The 22,035-nt window shown below is 41.2% G+C and overlaps 1 long non-coding RNA gene across 3 annotated transcripts; it reads left to right on the plus strand.

Annotated features, from left to right (window-relative positions):
* The first annotated feature begins 4,242 nt into the window (after window positions 1-4,242).
* Window positions 4,243-7,412, plus strand: LOC136711576 (uncharacterized). Of its 3 annotated transcripts, XR_010804751.1 has the most exons (4): window positions 4,243-4,809; window positions 5,240-5,302; window positions 6,547-6,641; window positions 7,082-7,412. It is a non-coding gene; the product is annotated as an uncharacterized LOC136711576 (long non-coding RNA). The 3 variants fall into 3 exon arrangements; XR_010804752.1 differs by lacking the exon at window positions 5,240-5,302; XR_010804750.1 differs by lacking the exon at window positions 4,243-4,809 and having other exon boundaries at window positions 4,976-5,302.
* Window positions 7,413-22,035: the final 14,623 nt, after the last annotated feature.

Here is a 22,035-nt window from a genome sequence, read left to right on the forward strand (position 1 = left end):
TGCGACAGTTAAGCAGGTAGTGTTTTCAATTCTAACATTTTCCCCTACAGTTTTATGTTTGACTTCCCTTAATTAAAGACATTAAAATGCATTTATTTATTGACTGTATTACATTAAATCAACATGCAGGGGAACAATCTTAAGCCTTAAGTTGAGGATGGATTCTGAATTACATAAGGTAGAGAATTCTAGCTTTGTCTACAGTGTTTTGAATTAATTACTTAATTATTTCACATAAATGACTGCAATTCTTTAAATTCTTCAGATGTGTGTTCCACTGTGTTCTTATTTCAAAGCCTTTAACTTTCAAGAATGTGTTATCCCGTGTTAAATTGTACACTTGAACCAACTGCTGATGTTTATATATTTTTTGTCCTTTGGGAACTATTTCACAGAAAATCTGTTATCAATGTAGCATTAAGTGGGGGGGTATATTTTGATAAGAGCATTTTAGCTCTGAGCTGAAGAAGACCTCTCCCCCAAAGTTATCAGATTTCCTAAGCTCATCAGCGTGTGAACTGGTTTACATCAAAGTGGCAGTCTTGGGAGGATGGCACCGAGAATGGGCCAAATAGCTTGGAATCCCTGCTGTGAAATGTCTGGGGAATATGGCATGGAGGAAATAAAAAAGCTTTGAAGTGGACGAGAGCCAAAATCCCGACACAGAGCTAGGAACACAGGCCAACCAGCATTTCCAAAAGATGACATAGATTGACATCAGTCATAAATCAAGCCCTCCATCCAATAGAACACTGGGGGCTGAAACCGAAATCCAATCTCACAAACTCAAGAACCAATCATCTATTGATCTGACAGGCGTATACACTCACCTAAAGGATTATTAGGAACACCTGTTCAATTTCTCATTAATGCAATTATCTAACCAACCAATCACATGGCAGTTGCTTCAATGCATTTAGGGGTGTGGTCCTGGTCAAGACAATCTCCTGAACTCCAAACTGAATGTCTGAATGGGAAAGAAAGGTGATTTAAGCCATTTTGAGCGTGGCATGGTTGTTGGTGCCAGATGGGCCGGTCTGAGTATTTCACAATCTGCTCAGTTACTGGGATTTTCACGCACAATTATTTCTAGGGTTTACAAAGAATGGTGTGAAAAGGGAAAAACATCCAGTATGCGGCAGTCCTGTGGGCGAAAATGCCTTGTTGATGCTAGAGGTCAGAGGAGAATGGGCCGACTGATTCAAGCTGATAGAAGAGCAACTTTGACTGAAATAACCACTCATTACAACCGAGGTATGCAGCAAAGCATTTGTGAAGCCACAACACATACAACCTTGAGGCGGATGGGCTACAACAGCAAAAGACCCCACCGGGTACCACTCATCTCCACTACAAATAGGAAAAAGAGGCTACAATTTGCACAAGCTCACCAAAATTGGACAGTTGAAGACTGGAAAAATTTTGCCTGGTCTGATGAGTCTCGATTTCTGTTGAGACATTCAGATGGTAGAGTCAGAATTTGGCGTAAACAGAATGAGAACATGGATCCATCATGCCTTGTTACCACTGTGCAGGCTGGTGGTGGTGGTGTAATGGTGTGGGGGATGTTTTCTTGGCACACTTTATGCCCCTTCGTGCCAATTGGGCATCGTTTAAATGCCACGGCCTACCTGAGCATTGTTTCTGACCATGTCCATGCCTTTATGACCACCATGTACCCATCCTCTGATGGCTACTTCCAGCAGGATAATGCACCATGTCACAAAGGTCGAAACATTTCAAATTGGTTTCTTGAACCTGACAATGAGTTCACTGTACTAAACTGGCCCCCACAGTCACCAGATCTCAACCCAATAGAGCATCTTTGGGATGTGGTGGAACGGGAGCTTCGTGCCCTGGATGTGCATCCCACAAATCTCCATCAACTGCAAGATGCTATCCTATCAATATGGGCCAACATTTCTGAAGAATGCTTTCAGCACCTTGTTGAATCAATGCCACATAGAATTAAGGCAGTTCTGAAGGCAAAAGGGGGTCAAACACAGTATTAGTATGGTGTTCCTAATAATCCTTTAGGTGAGTGTAAAGGGTAGCGCACGGCATCTCTCTCTCTCACCTGAACCAGTAACTCGCTGCCACAGCTCAACCTGTACCAGAAACCAACCAAGTCTTTGCCGGGAACAGAAGAGTTAAACTGGGAGAAGGAGATTGAGCTGTACGAAGAAATCTGTAAAGATCTTTATTCAGTTAAAGAACTTTAGAAACTGCGCCTGCCCGCCTGTACCCATCTGATCAGTGGAGTGAATACAGCTGGACAATTGACTAAGTCGACTGCAATACGAAAGTGTTCAGTCATTTAAATAGCTATTGAGTCTTAAGAAACTTGACCCTTGGAAACAAACAGGGCCTTGCTTTCCACAAAGACTTTGTCTTCAAGTAACTATGGTGGAAACCCTCCTTGCAAAGAAGATCCTGTGCACATTCTTGGAGCCTTCAAACCAGTGGAAAATCAGTTTGGAAAAGACTCTACTATCGCGAAACCCCAACTTCCAGGTGCATCGACTGAGTGGAAGTTCTTGGACAAAGCCGAACCGGACTGCCTTTGTTCCAAACCACACGGACCTCGTGCCGTGTGCTGTTATCTGAGCCCGAAGGCAGAGAGGCCTCTCTGCGACGAAGTTCAGATAAGTTTAACAGTTTGGAGTTTATTATTCATGACATTTGAGAAATCCATTAGATATGTTATTCTGTGAGTCATAAACTAGTATTTTCTTAAATATAAATGAGTGCTGTATTAAACTGTTTTGTTTGACAATTTTAGAAATAAGAATCTGTCAACGCCGAGAAATATATTCTCATTCCTGTTTAATTGTTTAGTCTGAAATTGACACAAGTTAATAGACACTAGATTATAGGTGGACCTGCCTATCCTTAATCATTGAACAGTAATCAATTAGGGAGAATTGTGGTAACAAGAAATGATAGAATCTTTCTCGGCACCCAAATATAAATGAGACTGATATATATATATATAACGAGAAGTTATTTGACTTAAATACTAACCTGCATAGTTATTTGATGTTTGACTAACAATACTAATGAGACTCACCTTCGTCTTACTAACCGGTATTGTAGTCAATGTATTTATAACCTTTTTTGTTTAACGATTTGTGTGTTATCATATGCCATTCCATGGTCTTTGATTTGGTCAAGGAAGTGATTTGTCTTTGATTTGTTGATCTAGAGTTGAATTTTTATTAGTTTTTCCCTTTTTGTATAATTAGTGTAGTGCTACATTTAGTCTTTGTTTTTAATAAATTTGACAATTTATATCTTTGGAATTGGTGTCTGCGTCCAATTGTTACAGAAATTGAGTTCTACAAGATTCCAGGATCCGTGATAAGGTGATACTATACATTCACTTCTTTAATTGAAATTTATAAGTGTACCTTACGCTACATCAAGTTAAGTAGTGGTTTCTGTTAAATGTTATCTTGTGAGATTTATTTATTTTATTTTGTATAACGAAACAAAAATTTAGATTGTTCAGTACACAATCATTCTGCAATCATCAGGGCAGTACTGCACACTTCTGTGTTTTGCCTTTCCCATTCAAACCAGGCTGGACTAGAAGGAGAATTTAAAGACTGCCTGCAATCCACTTGTGAAAATGAGATTACCAAGGCATCAAAACCCTCAAAAAGAAGACACTGTCTAAGAATCGGGGAGAGCCATGATTCAAGCTGATCTGTACTAAAGTGTTTCCTTTTGTTCCTCAGGCTTGGGACAAAGGCAGAGCACTGGCAGAGCCTCTTCTCTCAGTTCTGCAGCAGGACGGCTAATGAAGAGGACGAAATCGCTCACAAGCTCCTGGGAGAGAAGTTTCAGGTCAGGGTCTGTGTTCAGGGCTTCAGAGATTCTTAAGAAGTCGCACCACACCAAATTTCCTCCAGGATGCAGAAGGTACTCAGTGTAGTTATAGATGCCTGTATCCTGGACTAATGGAATTGAAAGGCATCTTCTGATCTGGATGCTCGTAGCGTAATAAGAACTTCAAAGAGCGACTTCTTTTGTAATAATCCTGTTTCTAGTATCAATTCCTTTGCCTTTCCAATGGGAACATAACCCACAGGAAACACTACTTTTCACAAACTGCCACTCATCTTCAAGTACTCTGAATAAAACAGCACTGCCTGAGGAGTCTAACGGTGATGTGCAGAAGGTGTGGACGGCTGGTTGTGAATTGCTGCTTTTTTATGTCGGCTTTGTCACGGTCTCCCCTGTTTCTACCTTAGTTCACCACCAGAGGTCTCCCTCTCCCGAATACTAGTTTAGTGCTTCTCCTTTCCTTTATCCAGTCAAACCAGTCTTTCCACATTCTTCCCTACCAGGTGCACCTGTTCTGTCCTCCTCTCCTATCATTGGTCAATCCTTCATTCACCTTGTTCAATCCCTCTCTCCTTCACAGTACTTAAACCCCTCTGTTTCCTAGATTAATCGTGAAGTCTTGCATTCTCTCCTGGATCATTTCTAAGCCTTGTTTCTTGAGTGCCTTCCTGTGTATTTTTTTGACATTTTGCTTCCTTCTCTCGTTTACCCCTGTCGGATCTCCCTACTAGCCTGTTCGCTTGATCGTTTGACCTGGACTGTCCCAGTTTATGCTCTCTCGTTTTGCCCTTATTGGATTATCTGCTTCAACTCTAAAAGCCTGCACTTGGATCCTTTCCTTTGGTCCTAGAGGACGTCACAGGCTTGCTGATATTAAGTTTGGCTTTGGGTTGACCAGATATCACCCTGCAATCAAAATTTTCCCAGACAAAAACAAGAACAAACATCTGCACAAAAGTGGTAGGCATCCTTCAATGACTTGCAGGGTTACAAAGTGAGCCTGTGTTCCTTGTGTGGTTTCAGCACAGGCACAAACTGAATGTACTGTGTAGCTGTGGTCCCTGGAATAATATAACCTGGACCTAACCCTAATTCTAACCTTAACCATCTCTGTAATGTTGTTTCGGGAGTAATGGCCACAGAGCAAAATCAGGTCATGCATTTTGCTTGCAGGTCAAAGTCAGACCATGACAGACCTGTCTGACCTGTTTTCATTTGTAAAATGATATTACATGCAAGATTCTATTCAATTTCTGTCCTGTGCCTGCCTTCATGCTTGCTTCCTCTGGGATCAGTTTAAGGCTAAGATGTTGAGTCTCAGGAGCTTAAGACAATGGCTGTGGTTAATGTAGGTCGGGTGTCACCTATATTTCTCTGTGTCGGGTTTTAGGGGCAACTGACATTGTTGTGGAACCAGTTCACTACAGCACTTTACGACGAGTGTCTGAGCAAGGTGAGTGTGTCCTGGAAATGCCATTTAATATCGCTGGGGGTTGCATTCCAGACATAGAAGAGCCCAGTTCTTGGCAAGCATGTCTGGGAATTGAAAGTGTCTAATAATCGCATTCACTGTTGCTGTTAATGGTCTTGCAACTCAAAACTTGCAGAATCCAGCCTTGTCAGCTTTGTAAATATCTTTTCTTGTTGTTGTTACTTTAATCGTAATTCTTTAATGAGAGCATTTTATCATTTGACAGGAACTGACATACTCCAACACTCTCTTGATAAGGAGGCATTTATAACATCTCACATTGTCAACTGCATTTCTTTATATACATTTATTTCCTTGCTATGCCTTATTAGCAAACTTATGCTTCGGCTTCTTCAGAACAAAGCTAGAATACTCCCCTGTTCCTCAGCTAACTATGACAGAGGAATAGCCATGTTTTTAAAGCTACAATTACATACTATCCTCACAATATGGTTTAAAAATCTCTAAGATCTCAAAATACACTTTGCTTGCTTATTTTTTAGCTTGTTCTTAAATCACTGGAGCCTGTGGCCCATAGTGGTTGTTCGCCCTCTCTGTGGAGCTTCATTTTAACTGGCAGTAGGAAACCTGAAACTCTGATTGCTTTGAAGTTCAAGTTCTCTGTCCCTGCTTTGAACATGCTCTTATATAACTGGGTTGTTACCAAAGCTTATCAACACCTCTTCTTCAAGGCACAGAATTTTGTCTCCTAGCCTTGTTCAAAGTAGACAGAATAGGATGGTGGTTGGAGCTGTGTGCTGTCCAAAATGGTTCTTCTGGGAGTGTCATGTTTAGCCAAGGCCTTTTGTTTATAAAACTATACTATACATTTCAGACCGGTCACAACTACATTATGGTTTGACCTGACCAATGTATTACTTCTAGTCTGTACGATAGGTGTAAGAAAGTCTATACAAGAGATTTATACAAGAACCCTGCATGATTTGAAGAACATGTGAATCCAAGAACCTCACCAAAGTTTTTTCCAAGTGCCAACAACATTGCTTGTAAGTCTGTAGCCTGTTTAGGTTGTCCCTCAAATATATAGTCTTTGTTTACCCTGCCTTGTTGTGCACATTTCAGCTAAGAATCTACACACTGCATCGACAGCCAATGGCTTGAACAGAGGTCTGCTCGTTTCTTCCCCCATGGAGTCATCTCAAAGGCTGCTCAGCCTTTTGGCTTTTGCTCCCACCTCATGTTTTTTTGTGAATTCTCTTGTCTAGCCAACCACAGCTGCCTGCCCAATGCCGAGGCCTCATTCCCTGACAACAACTACCTGTTGCACATGACTGCCCTCTCTGATATCGCCCCTGGGGAGGTAAAGCCATCAGAATAATTGTGTGTGCGCGTGTATGTGGGGCAGTTCATAGTCTGTATATAAACAAGTATATGTCTGTGTGTGTCAATGCTTTTGTAAGGACCTGCAGGCACAGCTAGATTGATGTGCTGTTCTATAATTTCTCCTAGTATAGAAAAATAAGTTCAAAGTGTAATAATTGGGGGTTTTCAGGAAATCTCCATCAGCTACCTAGATTGCTGTCAAAGAGACTGGAGTAGGCACAGCCGCCACAAGATTCTCAGGTACATAGAGAGCCCAGAGACCGAGACTGAAGCCCCATTTACAGTGTCTGCTGCTACTTCACTGAAAGGCATTAGTGTCGAGGCACAGTTGGACTTTGTTTTTGGAAGCACAGTAAAGTCTAACACAGTGAAGTGTTAAGGATTTCTCTCTAACCCACTGTTCTCTTTTGTTGTCAGGGAGAACTACCTGATTGCCTGCTCCTGTCCCAAGTGTCTCTCCCAGGCTGGATGTGACCTCTGAGGAAGAGGAGGAGGAAGGCAAAGGGGAGGGCGAGACGGAGGGCGACGACCTGGAGGATGAGATGACAGACGTGTGACGGGCGGGTCATCACACCAGCGCACACCACTGAAACGGCACCGAGTTGATGTTAGAACAGTGGAGGACAGCAGTGCCGGCAGTGGGTCGGCTCTTCGCATCCACAGAGCACACACGGGCTCGCTCCACCTGCCTCATCCCTGACTGTCCTCTACAGCCTCTCACCGAATAAAACATTCATTAAAACTAGAACACATTTCACATCAGATTTTTTTTTTAACTGTCGAATTTCTGTCCCTGTTATGTTTCTGCATATGAGATTCCAAAGAAAGAAGACCACTTTTTAAATGGATTTAAAATAAATAACACTCATTCATGGCATTTATTATTAATAATAATAATAATAATAATATTATTATTATTATTATTATTATTATTATTGTATTAACTTTCCACTCCTGGTGCTTTCAGGAAGTGTTCTTCAGTGGGCATGACACAAGTTAGAAATGATGCATTTCTCAAAAATGTTTGTCTACCTACCTTTGACTTCAGTTACAACTTGAATGCATGACATGAAAATTTATCCTGCAAGTTGTATGCCAATAGTTTTTTTTTATTATTTTTTCTTTATAGATTCTAGGTAAGTCAAGTGCTCTTGTCCCAAACAAAGTCCAGTCTATTAACATCTTATCAAGACTTACTTGCAGAGCATTTTCTATTAGACTGCTATTGTGTAAGCTAACCAGAATAATTCCTAAACTCCCTGTTACATTTCAGTCCAGTACTATATGCAGATTGTTTAACAAATGTCTTGGCACTGTGTTCAACTTAATGACTATTAGATCTGTCTATCATTTCAATAGTTACAGGCAATAACTAAATAGCTGTTACTTTAAGAGACTGGGACCATTCACAGTGTAAATATGCCAGCTGTTCATAGGACTGCCTGCAGTATCTATCATTGCCAGTAACTCTTGACATAAAACAATTACTGTTTTACAAGTTGCATCCTCACAAGCTGAGAGTTATGTAGTGCAGCAGTATGAATAGCACAGATGTCATATTTACTGGGGATATGAAGGCAGCTTTGTTTTCCCGACACTAGGTGGCATTGCTGTAAAAGAGCGATCGACTTGCAGAGCTTCCGTAGTGTTCTTAGTTTTTTTTTTTTTAACTCCAAAGATCAGTAACAGTATGGAAATGCACATATGGTATATTTATACTTTTAAGACAGATCAATAACCCTTCCTAAAGGAGAATGACTGTTCACTCTCCCCTTTCCCAGAGAGATCTACCACTTTCTAAACACAAGGAATGGCCTGTAATATTTACTCTTACTGCTTAATATATATACACTCACGTAAAGGATTATTAGGAACACCTGTTCAATTTCTCATTAATGCAATTATCTAACCAACCAATCACATGGCAGTTGCTTCAATGCATTTAGGGGTGTGGTCCTGGTCAAGACAATCTCCTGAACTCCAAACTGAATGTCTGAATGGGAAAGAAAGGTGATTTAAGCAATTTTGAGCGTGGCATGGTTGTTGGTGCCAGACAGGCTGGTCTGAGTATTTCACAATCTGCTCAGTTACTGGGATTTTCACGCACAACCATTTCTAGGGTTTACAAAGAATGGTGTGAAAAGGGAAAAACATCCAGTATGCGGCAGTCCTGTGGGCGAAAGTGCCTTGTTGATGCTAGAGGTCAGAGGAGAATGGGCCGACTGATTCAAGCTGATAGAAGAGCAACTTTGACTGAAATAACCACTCGTTACAACCGAGGTATGCAGCAAAGCATCTGTGAAGCCACAACACGTACAACCTTGAGGCGGATGGGCTACAACAGCAGAAGATCCCACCGGGTACCACTCATCTCCACTACAAATAGGAGAAAGAGGCTACAATTTGCACAAGCTCACCAAAATTGGACAGTTGAAGACTGGAAAAATGTTGCCTGGTCTGATGAGTCTCGATTTCTGTTGAGACATTCAGATGGTAGAGTCAGAATTTGGCGTAAACAGAATGAGAACATGGATCCATCATGCCTTGTTACCACTGTGCAGGCTGGTGGTGGTGGTGTAATGGTGTGGGGGATGTTTTCTTGGCACACTTTAGGCCCCTTAGTGCCAATTGGGCATCGTTTAAATGCCACGGCCTACCTGAGCATTGTTTCTGACCATGTCCATCCCTTTATGACCACCATGTACCCATCCTCTGATGGCTACTTCCAGCAGGATAATGCACCATGTCACAAAGGTCGAATCATTTCAAATTGGTTTCTTGAACATGACAATGTGTTCACTGTACTAAACTGGCCCCCACAGTCACCAGATCTCAACCCAATAGAGCATCTTTGGGATGTGGTGGAACAGGAGCTTCGTGCCCTGGATGTGCATCCCACAAATCTGCATCAACTGCAAGATGCTATCCTATCAATATGGGCCAACATTTCTAAAGAATGCTTTCAGCACCTTGTTGAATCAATGCCACATAGAATTAAGGCAGTTCTGAAGGCGAAAGGGGGTCAAACACAGTATTAGTATGGTGTTCCTAATAATCCTTTAGGTGAGTGTATATACACACTTTTTTTCTTATTAAGATGCCAGCTACCATTTTCCTAAATGGGATGTATAATCAAAGACCTATAACCAGACAGGTCATTCAAATACCCTTCATTCTTCCTCAGAGTGCATGCATGTCATTCAACCCAAATCAGAAACATCCATTCCTCGTAGGATAACGGTAGTTTGTGATCCTCGCGTGGCAGTCCTCGCTTCGTATGTTGGGAATGTTTCCACTCGCATGCAGACACAAGTGCGGAGTTAAATAAGTACACCATACTGTTTCGCACTTGCAAAATTAGTGTTCCCCTGTAATTAGATTGCATGGTGGATAGTGAGTACCAGTATTTTTAAGCCTGAATTAATAAGTTCTAAACAGGTAATATTTTGACAGTGATTCTAGGTGTTACACAGTTAAAGATTTAAAAACTACCAGGCTGACTCTCCTGACAGTTTGTCCTGTTATGTATGTGTGGAATATGGTAAGGATATGAAATCTAATTATCACAAACTTATGGTCCTATCACACATAGATTCAACTGGATGTGTTTTGCTTGTAATGTTTGACTAATGGTGGGTTCTCTGGGGAACCCAGACTTGTGGCTGCGTTGTAGTTGTGCATGTCTGATAGGTACAAGATACAGAGTGTTTTCAGCTCTTTGGTCTTAAAATGTCCTGTAAAATAGCCACTTTGGTACCACAATCCTCTGTGGAGTCTTGATCTGAATCTTGAGGGAAATTCAGTCACCCGAATCCTTAATCCAAGTTTTAAAAGACTTTATTGATTAATAAACTATCATGAGGTTGTGCGTTTTCATATTACATACAGGTTAGCATGGGAAATGTTCCAAGTGATTCTTTTGTAAATCAGTTAGGTTCCAAAATGTTTGAGCAATAGCCCACTAATGTCATTTGGTAATCTCCAATAAAATATCACTGGATTAAGTTGTCTGAGGCCTGTCTGTCTGTTTCCCTCTGACCAATCACTCACTCACTCGCTCGCTGAAGACCTGGCTTAACCAACGGCAGAGTGTCTGGAGATAAATCCTGATGGAGAACGCTAGAATATCATTTAGTTGTCACCAGGGGCAGATAGACAGATGTCCCTCCCCAACAGGCACTCAAGTTATAGCTTTTCTATAGTGAGAAAAACAAAGCAAAATTACTTTTCAGACTTGTGCTGGTATGTAGCCTATAGTATTGATTTTGTTTGTAGCTCTTAAACATATGCACATAACTATAAGGCACCTCGACAGACTGATAATGACACGCATCACTTCAATCCTTCAGTATTCCTCCCAGCAATAAACAAAGACAATATATATTGAATGGATATTCAAGAACTGAAATCCACCTTAAACTATTACGTAAACACCTCCAGTCCAGGAAAATGTATTTCTTCCCATTCTATAGGGCAGGATCGCAACCTTCGATTTAAGAAGAGCAGTATCTGTATAGATAGGATTTGAAGCACATAACAGACACACACGTACAGATGCATAAATACAGATCTGTGTAAGTACATATGTATGTGTTATATTTCCGTTTCTACAGAAAACAAACATCTGAAGAGTTAAACATACTTTCAGGGAAGAGAAGATCTCAATTCCTCAATCTTATGCCAGCAAGACTGAAGAGACACTCATTAATACTTATATGTTATATGGGCTATTCAGTTGATTTATGAACAATAAGCTATTCTGGATTCATATTAATTTGGGGCTCTTAGTGGTCATCTTTTATCTGATCAACAACATATGTTGAATAGAATATCTTCCAAATTCATTGGAAGTAAAAGAAAAAATGAAGTATAGTTCCTGTGGTATGCTCTAAGAATTGATGTCAATTTGTGACCAGTATTTAGAGGAGGTACGCACGCCCAAGGGCTCTCTGGCCCGCAGAGAGTTGACGGTTGGCCCAAAAGTGAATCTGGGTTAAACTGGCACAACAGTAAAATGTCCATGTTGGGCACCCTGTTGGCCTGGGACAGCCAGAGTTCACTTTACGCCACCACCATGGCCACCAATGAGCCGAAGCACGGGAGCTCGACCACAAGGTCTGTTGTGAGATGGTCCAGGAGGGTGTGGGTCACAAGGTGGGCGCAAATATGCCAGGAGGCAGGGTCCTCAGGATGTGCATGATGTGTGCTTTATAGCTCACAGATCTGGAGAGGAGTATCCACAATTGTGATTTGCAAAACAGAGATTGAGTTACTGTATGTCACAGTAGTGTGGAAGAACAATCATCTTCAATCAGGTTGGAACGTTAGTTGCAATGCCTTTAATACACGCAGCGTGGAGAGGAACAGTGAATCAAGAAGATCCCAAAGTCGCTCTGCCTTCATTTTAACAGTCAGAGCTTTTATACACAAACATCAAAGAGCTGGTTAAAAAGTTAGCTAAGCAGAATATATATCATTATAGGACAGAGTTCATAGGTCAACACATGGATTAGGGAGCAGGCACTTAAATCATACTGTTTGACATTGTCTCCAAGATTCTCACTGTAAATAACAAACAGAAATCAAGCTACCTTCTGGCCTGACCTTCTAGCTTGACCTTATCTTTCTTAAGTATACAAGAGAGATAAACAGGTATTAGAGAAAGAATTTCTAACTTTCCTTCCACACTCCCCCCATTTTGTCCTATGATGAGACCCTGGAGTTGTAAACCTTAACCTCAGGGGGAATAGTGGACATCATTCAGTGTAATAAGGTTATATTCATAAGATCCATTATATCACTGTGTTCTTGCAGCATTTCCACATACATTATTTTAGCAGACTCCTTTATTTCAACAGGAGTATGGCTTTTCTGCATTTCTCTAGCAGTGCAAGCACAGCAACACTTGATCAGTCCAAAACAAATATAGAGAAGAATGAGTATGCCAAGGATAAAAAGCAGACTTTGGGCTATGATAGCACCAATACTTCCGAGGGAGCCACTTATCCAGCTCCCAAGAGACCACTCCGAGGTCTGGTGGATTTTAGTTACATCTTTACAAATGTGATCCGTAAGATCATGAATGTGTTCAGTAAACTTAGTAAAGGCAGATGCATTAACAGTATTGTAAATACTCATATCTATTCTATAATGTTTCCATATAGCACAGTTATCTTCCACAGTCAAGGGAACTGGGATCATGGGAATGCCTCCCTCAGTGTTATGGGGCACATGTGAACACACCCAGCACCTTGACAGATTCAAGTCTTTTGTAAACTGATAAGACAGTTGGAGGTAGGCGTTTCCTCTGGTCAGGTAGCTGTCTCGTCGCTGTCAAATCCTCAGTTGTATTTTATCAGTGTATATGTTATTGTTTGTGGTGTCGATATGCAAAAGGGGAGAGGTTACTAGCACATCACCTGGTATTTGTGGACTCATGCGTCCTGCCGCTCCTTTTGGGCCACTGCTCTGGCCATGTGCCGTTAGCTGGAGGGTGATGCTGATGTCAGCTTCTTCTGGACGGGTTTCCTCAGTCAGTGATGATCCTGTCAACTTGGAGGTGAAGGCGCCCTTTTCCAAGGCTGCTATGGCGCAGATGATGGTCCCGCAGGCGATGAGGAAGAGGATCCAGGCGAAGGCATTATCCCTCTGTTCTCCACCAGGGTTGTGCTGATCACCTCGATTGGCAAGTTTGCAGTGGGAGGAGTGGATCCATGTCGTCTTTCCTTGGCACTTCACAGCTGTGTGGGTGGTCAGGAGCACCTGGTAGGGCCCTGTCCACCTGGGCTGTTGGGAGGACTTTCTCTTTTGTGCTTTAATATACACATAGTCACCTTGCACCTTGCACCTTGCAATCCTGCTGGGATGGTTCAGTCTGGGCGGCTTTCACCTGTGAATGGACAGCTTCGAATGCACGTGTTAGTCCCATACAAAAAGACAACATAGCATCATCCATCAAGTGAATGTCCATTTCCCTTACAGACAATGGAGGAGTGATGGAGAGTCTCATAAGTCATCCCATAATAATCTCACACGGAGAAAGGCCCTGTTTTTTTCAATTTGCTGACGATCTCATTGTCATTAGGACTATAGGAAGGGCATCTGGACATTTGAGTCCTGTTTGTTTGCATATTTTAACCAGCTTATTCTTTAACATTCCATTTTGTTTCTCCACTGCTCCAGCTGACTGAGCCTGATGGGGCAGTGAAAATGTTGTTTACCTCGCAGGGCTTTGCATAGTTCCTGCACTATCGTCCCAGTGAAGTGAGTGTTCCTATCGCTGGAAATTTCCCTGGAATGCGAAATCTACATATAACATCCCTTAACAGTATTTTTGCTACTGTTACTACTTCAGCCTTCCTATGGGATAGGCTTCAACCCATTTAGAACACCTATACATTATTACAAGTATATATTCATATCCACAACATTTAAGCTTTTGAACACAATCTATTTGCATATTGCAGGATTATGAGCTTGATAAATGTGGCAAGTTCTACAATATTGCTAAGCTGTTACTATAAAACCTGGGGCAAACCAATTTAAAAGACTGATGCACACATCCCCCCTTTGCCTGTGTGGCCAACACCATGCGCCAGATGGGCAAACCAGGGAAAGAGTGCCTGTGAGGCAACCAATGAATTAGTAAACGTTTGAGCTCTCTTATGGAAGGTGCAGTGGCCAGTTGCAATTTCCTGGAGCTTTTACAGTGCATCTCAAATTATATTTCATCCAGCCCCAGGTCATAAAAGTCAAACCCTAGTTACTACCTACGTAACACATACATTTTGTTCCTACTAAGAGAATACAAAAGTCAGCAAAACATTATTTTTTACAAATTCAGTTTGAAAACTGTATTGTACATATATTTGTTGCGTTTTGATTTATAAACATTGTACATTGTACAAATCTTAAGAGAGGCAATGGACTGATTCTGACTTCATGGCTTTCATTCTATTCATTTGAATAATGTGACATCTCCACTAATAGTACATTATAATTAAAATATCAATACAAGAATATATGCTACTGCGGACATCATCTGAGCTGTTTCACAATATATTGTAGATTCCTATAATCTGGAAAACCTTTAATTTCAGTATTTGAACTTATTTCAGTCAACCATCACTTCAGCGTTGTGGACCTCAACATCGGTCTGTTCAAGATGCCGTAAGGCTGTCTTTAAAGCCGGGCCCTCGGCCTACTGTGTCTCAATGAGAAAACCAGCGTCTTCTCCATATGCACCTCTGCCACTATGGGTCAAACATCGGTTCCTTCAGGACACGATTCATAATCTGCCATGTGGAATAAATCAGTCATCTGAAGACACAATGTGTGGGTCACACAACATCAGAGATCCTCCTTATAAAAGGCATCTCTATCACATTAGTTGACATTCGCACAATCTGTAAGGTTTCTAGTAAAGGGACAATTCAAAATAATAATAATCTTGATTCCAATTGATCTCATTTATCAAATTATTTACGTACAGCACTCAGCTGTCGTCAGCAGCATCATATCTCCTGTGTTTACTGAATCAGCTTTACTTCCTAGTGTAGATACTCTTTTGTGTGGAGTTGTCAAAACAATGTGCTTATTTTTGTCCTTTTATCTAACTTAAATACCTGAGACCATTACAATAATTATTACAGCAGTTCCTTCAACACCATAGTTAATAGTAGTTGTGTAAATGATGGCAGTTATTACTCTTTGTTTCTCAATACCTTTTTCCCAATAAACCATAATTTAAAATTATGTACATAGTTTAATTAGGAACAACTCCTATTATTCCTATTTTCATTATTATTCGTTTTATGCGGTTGTCATCTAGTATGTGACGTATTCGTCTGTATCAACATCAATATTATTATCATTATTAATACAAGCAGTGTAAATTACCAGTCATTACACTCTTCCTCTGTTTGTAGTAAGTTATGAACCCTTACACGTACTTACAGTCTCTGCCTTCTCTCTCTCTCTCTCTCTCTCTCTCTCACAGTCATCTCAGGCTGCTTGTCTGCTCAGGCGAACAGGGGGAGCAGTGTCACGGCACTTGCCCCCTGCCCCCCTCTTCCTAATTGATAGGGTATTTCTGTTTGTGAAAGGACAAACAGTTTTATAACTTGCCATGACTATGTTTCATTAAATTAGTTATGTTACATCTTTTAATCTTTGGAAAATAAGCTTTTTCATTGATCTCAATAATGATGTCCAGGTACTTCAGGAAAACACATTTTCAAAAAATGTGTCCAGTCAATTATTTCCCCAACTAAGAACCTGCGTGGGCACTAAGACTGTCCGCCTGCGCGGCTCATGTCTTTATTGTGTCAGCTTTCTCCTATTGAAGTCCAGTCTACACCGGTACAGGTTCAGAAGAACTGTTCCCGAACCAGATTGAACTGATCAATAGTTAATTTCTTACCTACACATTGTATTTGGGATCTATTTCTAGGGATTTAAAAACTCTTCATTGTGGAACTCATAGCTACCAAATTACCACGTCTTTAATTTCCTGGAGTATCTGGTTATCTATTTATCAATATCTAAGAAACCTTCACCGAATGTTTGCGGTTGCCTCGGATTCCCTTTTCTAAATTTGGCTCTAATTCCATTTCTAACATGTTAGTTTAAACTTCTGTATTCATAAGACCTATTTAAATAAATTAATTTTGTATTATTATTTCTGTTTGCAATAGCATTCTGTGTACAGTTAAATGCTTACTTTTCTTGTAGGTCTGTTATTACAACATATTTAACTGGTGTTTTTTAGCTATCATTCTGTAACTATTTGTGACTTATGACTCTCAGTCATATTCTGGACTATACAGTAAATGAAAATGACATGACATACGGACATTTACCTTGCGCAAACTGTAAACGTACAATCATACAAAGAGATATATATTAATTTATATCCAAAGTAAATTCAGATACCATGGTTTTGGTTGGCATGTTATATTGACCTGCAGTGTCTCAAACTACCCTTATTTATTACTTATCTAGTAATTTTCCTTCAGTATCTTGAGGACTGTCATTTATACTGAAAAAAATATGTTTTGTTGTTTTTAATTCTCTTCGGGGCATTCGGCTTAGGTTAGATTGAATTATGGCTTTTGTCTTTTCTTTCTTTTCTCTAACAAATGTTTTAAGATAGCTAGCTTTGGTTTCTCATTTCTTAATGTACATTAATCATTCCACATCAGTAGAATGGGGGGCGCCATAGGCATTTCCAGATATTTTATGGCATGTTACGTCACTTGTTTATTATACCTACGTCATATCCGGACGGAAGTGTACACCCATAGCGCCCTAACCACCCACGATGACCCTGATGACCCCGATGACCTCCCTTAACCAACTGTCCTTCTCTCGCCCCTAGCCCCCCTCCCTCCACCCACACTGCTTAGTTCTGCTGGCCTTTGTTCTTGCCGGAGAGTGTGAATGTTCAGAGTGTGAATGTTTCAGGTCTTGGGGGTTTGTGACCCCCCCCCCCTATTAAGTTAGAATAGCTCCATTGTTTCAGTAATAGTTATCTATCTATCTATCTCTCTCTCTTTATCTTGTAGTGAATTCATTCTTTTTTTAGTTAAACACCTTCTAGTAAAGGCCTTCTAACTGTCTTAAAAGTTCATAAGATTTAAACTTAAGATATTGTTCAATTTCTTAACAGTCCCTTATCCTGGCTTACAAATGTTACGATATACCACATTATTTTCTTACATTCTTAATCTTTAGAACGCCTTAAATTACTCTAGCCTTCTAAGTAAAGTGCTTAGGGGGAAAGTTTTTAAAATGTATTTTAGCTCTCTCTCGCTCTCCCTCTCTCTCTCTCTCTCTCTCTCTCTCTCTCTCACGAAACGCATAACGTGAAGTCTGAGATTAAAATGAATGCTCAGGGTTTTGGTGGTGGGTACGGAGCCGCAGGGGCCACTCTCTTCTAAGAGGGCGGGTTATCGTGACGTAGTGAAGAGACGGTATACATCACCCCCCGATCAATGTTTAAAGACAATGTCTTACCCGAAAGCTATGGATGTCGACAGGCTCTACACCCCTCTCCAATCCCGGGATCTACCTTGGTTCTATTCACCCGATTTTGTATACATGCCTGAAACCTCTGACTGCGGCCAACCTCCGGGACCTCAACACCCGATTCCGCAAGACAAAACAGGACGCTTTGCGATAGACATCGAAGCTAGTCTCTGGGATGTACAGGCTCAGGAGGTCCTGAACGGTTCTGCGTTTGCTGCACTGTCTATCGCGGACTCGTCTCAGGAAGGGGGCATTCCAGCGGCTGTAGAAACAACCCACAGCCAACCAAGCGACCCAATGAGCAGCGAACCGCCTCAGGGGCATGATGAAGACGATGGCTTTATGCCCGGTGTGCGGGTCGATGTAAGCAGAATTGTAAAAAGCACCCTGGTACATATTCTGCCGGTTCTCATCGACCAAACCCTGAAATCAGTCTGTCAGGGTTGTGAAGTGAATCACCCCAGCCAGTTGAGGCACAGCTGTCTGTTTGACCCAGATGCCTATTATTTCCGATACTATTTCGATGTGATTTACAGAAGACTGAACAAACCATGGCTGAAGCTGGCGCTAATCAAGGCGATATCTTACTCCCACCTGCGGGCCTCTTCCGGGCAAGTCCAGAAAATCATAGATGAGATTTTGCTGGAGTTGAAAAATGAGAAGTATATAAATGAGAAACTGAGCTGTTCAATGACCTGGATGAGCCGAGTGAAAAACCGCCAGGAAGCTAAAAGAGTATTTCTTCCATAAAGAACTGAGGGACCTGGAAGATGGGAAATGTTCTGGACTGCTTCTGCAACTGGATCTGCCATCAACGCTCGGTGGATAGCCTGAGAGCTCTATTACACCATGTGCTTGACAAAAAAGTAGCCAATGCGAGCCTTTTCTCTACAGATTTAACCGTAGATAATGACCAACTTTCAAACCTGGAAAATTTCATGGCCGCCGTAACAGAGACTGGGGGATACGAAAACTGGAGTGAGATGGTCGAGGGCGCCCAGAAGGATGTTAGTCCTTTTCATCATCATCTGTATGAATTTTTACTGATCATGTTTAACAAACCTTTGTTTACTTTTAAAATAGCCCATATTGTTGTTTTATTTGTGTATGTAATCGATGTGTGTGATAAAAAAACATGTCGTTGTCGATATAGAACAAGTAACCAATCATCTGATTTCTTTTTGTTTGGACCGTAGAAAAAATTGTTGTGTATGTTATACTTTTCTCAATTGTCTAAAAAGAGGTGTTTGTTCGCCTGAAATGGAATAAAAAAAACATGTATAAAAAACTTTGCTCATTGTGTCGTGTGATCTGACAGAATGACTCTGCAAGCTCCCCAGATGAAGGATCTGTACTACAACCCGGCCAAGGCCGGTGGTTTGGCTGGTAAGAAAGGTTTTCAAAGAGGACTAACTGAAGCCGGGGTTAAGGCTAAGGATGAGGTTGTTTCAGAATGGCTAAGGGCACAAGACGCCTATACCCTACATAAACCGCTCAGAATTAACTTTAAAAGAAATCGCGTCTATGTGACTGACATAGACTCACAATGGCAGATGGATCTAGTCGATATGTCAAATTTATCAAAAGATAACAATGGTCACAAATTTATGTTGATGTGCATCGATGTGTTATCGAAATACGCATGGATCCGAATTCTGCACAATAAAACAGGTAGTGTGGTGACAAGGGCCTTTGAGGATATATTGTCCCAGGGTCGGTGTCCTAAAAAACTGCAGACTGATAAAGGAAAAGAGTTTCTCAAAAGAGAATTTCAGAATCTGTTGAAGAGACACAATATACATCATTTCACCACCGGTAATGAGCTTAAGGCATCGGTTGTGGAGAGGTTTAACCGCACCATAAAGACAATAATGTGGAGATATTTTACAGCTGTCAACACGTTCAAGTATGTTGATAAAGTTCAGGATTTTATCGAAGTTTACAACCGAGGATATCACACCAGTATTAAAATGAAGCCTATAGATGTTAACAAGAGTAATTCTTTTAAGGTATATACAAATGTATACGGTCCCTTTTTTAAGACAGAAAAAACTACTTATAAGTTCAATGTCGGGGATGTGGTGAGAGTTTCAAAGCTGCGCAACCCTTTTGCCAAAGGTTATAAACAAACATTTACTGATGAATATTTTACAGTTACCGAACAGTTGGCTAGAGACCCCCCCGTGTACCGGTTAAAAGACTATGACGGGGAGGAAATAGAAGGGACGTTTTAAGCTGCCAAGTTACAAAAAATTATTGTGGGTAAAGATAGAGTATTCAGAGTTGAAAAGATTATAGCGGAAAAAAACCAAAACCGGAAAAAATATGTGTTAGTGCAATGGAGAGGTTGGCCTGAAAAGTTCAATAGTTGAGTCCCGGAGCAACAGGTTTGTGTTATTCAAGGCTTATAACAAGATGTCCGCGGGTGTGGTGGGGGGCATTACTTTAGTTTCTCAAGATGGAATTAGGTGGCTTCTACGTGACTCTACCCAGTAACTCCTCTCTCGATATATATCCTAAAAATGAAATATCCAGTTACACAGTGCAATTTGGAAAATCTATAGATCTAAGGGGTTCGTGGGAAGTGGGTTTGGCGGAAATACAGTATCCTTACACTTGGTCTATTTTACAAGATAAAGATGCCAACTTCTCAGTTTTTGATCATGTTAAAAAGAGTCAATGGTCATTCACGATCGAAGGGGGCTATTACGACAGCGTGGATAAAATATTAGATGAGATGAATAAGCAGTTCTCAGACGGGAACCCTGCCTCAAGTTATATTACAATCCTATTAAAAACCGAGTGTACATTGTGTCAAAACCTGGCCTTAGTATTCAAACCAGCGGGGCCCTGGGACGTATAATAGGCTTCTATACTGACACGGAGAACTCATTCTCAGACGTGGTGGCCCCCTTCCCGGCCGATATCAGAGGTGGTTTTTACACTCTTTACATCTATACGGACATCATTGCCCACCAGAGGGTTGGTGATAGTTATGTGCCTCTTTTGAGAAATGTACTTATTAAAGGTAAAAGCAATGACATGATCACAATTACTTATGACAAGTCGCACTACATACCAGTCTCAAAGACACACTTTGACAACATCATGATCGAAGTAAAATCAGATCAGAATATCAACGTACCATTCCGTTTCGGTAAAATTATAGTTAAACTACATTTTCGAGGGGTTATGTCGATCCTCTGGCCTATGTTGATTATTACAAAATGCAAGCCGGGAATGGCTTGCCCGGGTTTGTAGGATCCTCCACTATGTATGGGGCCGGGCTAGGTGGACTCTTTCGTGGTCTTTTTAGAATGGCCGTACCCCTGCTCAAGAGAGGCTTTGCTATAGCCAGACCCGACTTGAAATCAGCGGCTAAAAACATTGTTAGTGATGTGTTCGCCAATGTTATGAACCGCTCAGCTAGCCATGAGCATCAGGAGGGTTCGGGACTCATGGTGATGTCGAGGGGCGGGGGTAAAAGAAGAAGCAGCAGACACCCACCAGGGCAGCGAAGACCCCCAGCTAACAAAAAAACGAAGACTCGCTCATTCTCCAACACACCACAGAATCCCTCGGAGAAGGAAGCAACAGAAGAGAAAACCTGCAAAAAGAAAGTCTCAAAGAAAGCCCAATAGATCTTCAGGTTACATCTTTTAAACATGTCTTTTTTCCATAGCCTATCGGAAGAATGCATTAAATCAGAACTGGACCTGTTTACAGTCCCGTACACCCAAACGAGTATAGATAAAAGCATCTATGTAGAGATACTACCTCTTTTCGCAATTTCAGAAACGGCCCCTCTGGAGTTTTTCATAGCGGGAAATGGGGAAGATTATATTGATTTGAACAACACTGTCATTTTAATCAACTGCAGAGTGGATGAGGAGGATGGGGATGCAACAGTGAAGGCAGCCAACGTTGGTGTCATCAATTACCCTATGGCCACCATGTTTTCGCAAGTGGACGTGACCCTGGGTGATCGACTCATTAGTCAAAGCAGCAATACCTACCCCTATAGAGCCATGATGGAGTGTATCCTTAATTATAGTGAGGAGACTCTAAGCAAGCAGTTCAGTCCTGGCCTGTTCTTCAAAGACACCCCAGAAGCTATGGACGACAGGGATACAGATGGACTCAATGAGGGCTTGCAAAAAAGAGCAGCCTTTTCAGACGAAGGCCGGACCTTTGAGCTAATAGGGCATATTCATGTGGACATATTTTTTCAATAAAAACTCATGCTCAACAGGGTAGACATTAAAATTAAAATGATCCCGAGCAAAAATGCTTTCTGTCTGATGACTCCCGATACTGAAAAATATAAACTGAATATATTATCG

This window comes from Amia ocellicauda, chromosome 2, assembly GCF_036373705.1.
Source record: "Amia ocellicauda isolate fAmiCal2 chromosome 2, fAmiCal2.hap1, whole genome shotgun sequence".
Classification (NCBI taxonomy): domain Eukaryota; kingdom Metazoa; phylum Chordata; class Actinopteri; order Amiiformes; family Amiidae; genus Amia; species Amia ocellicauda.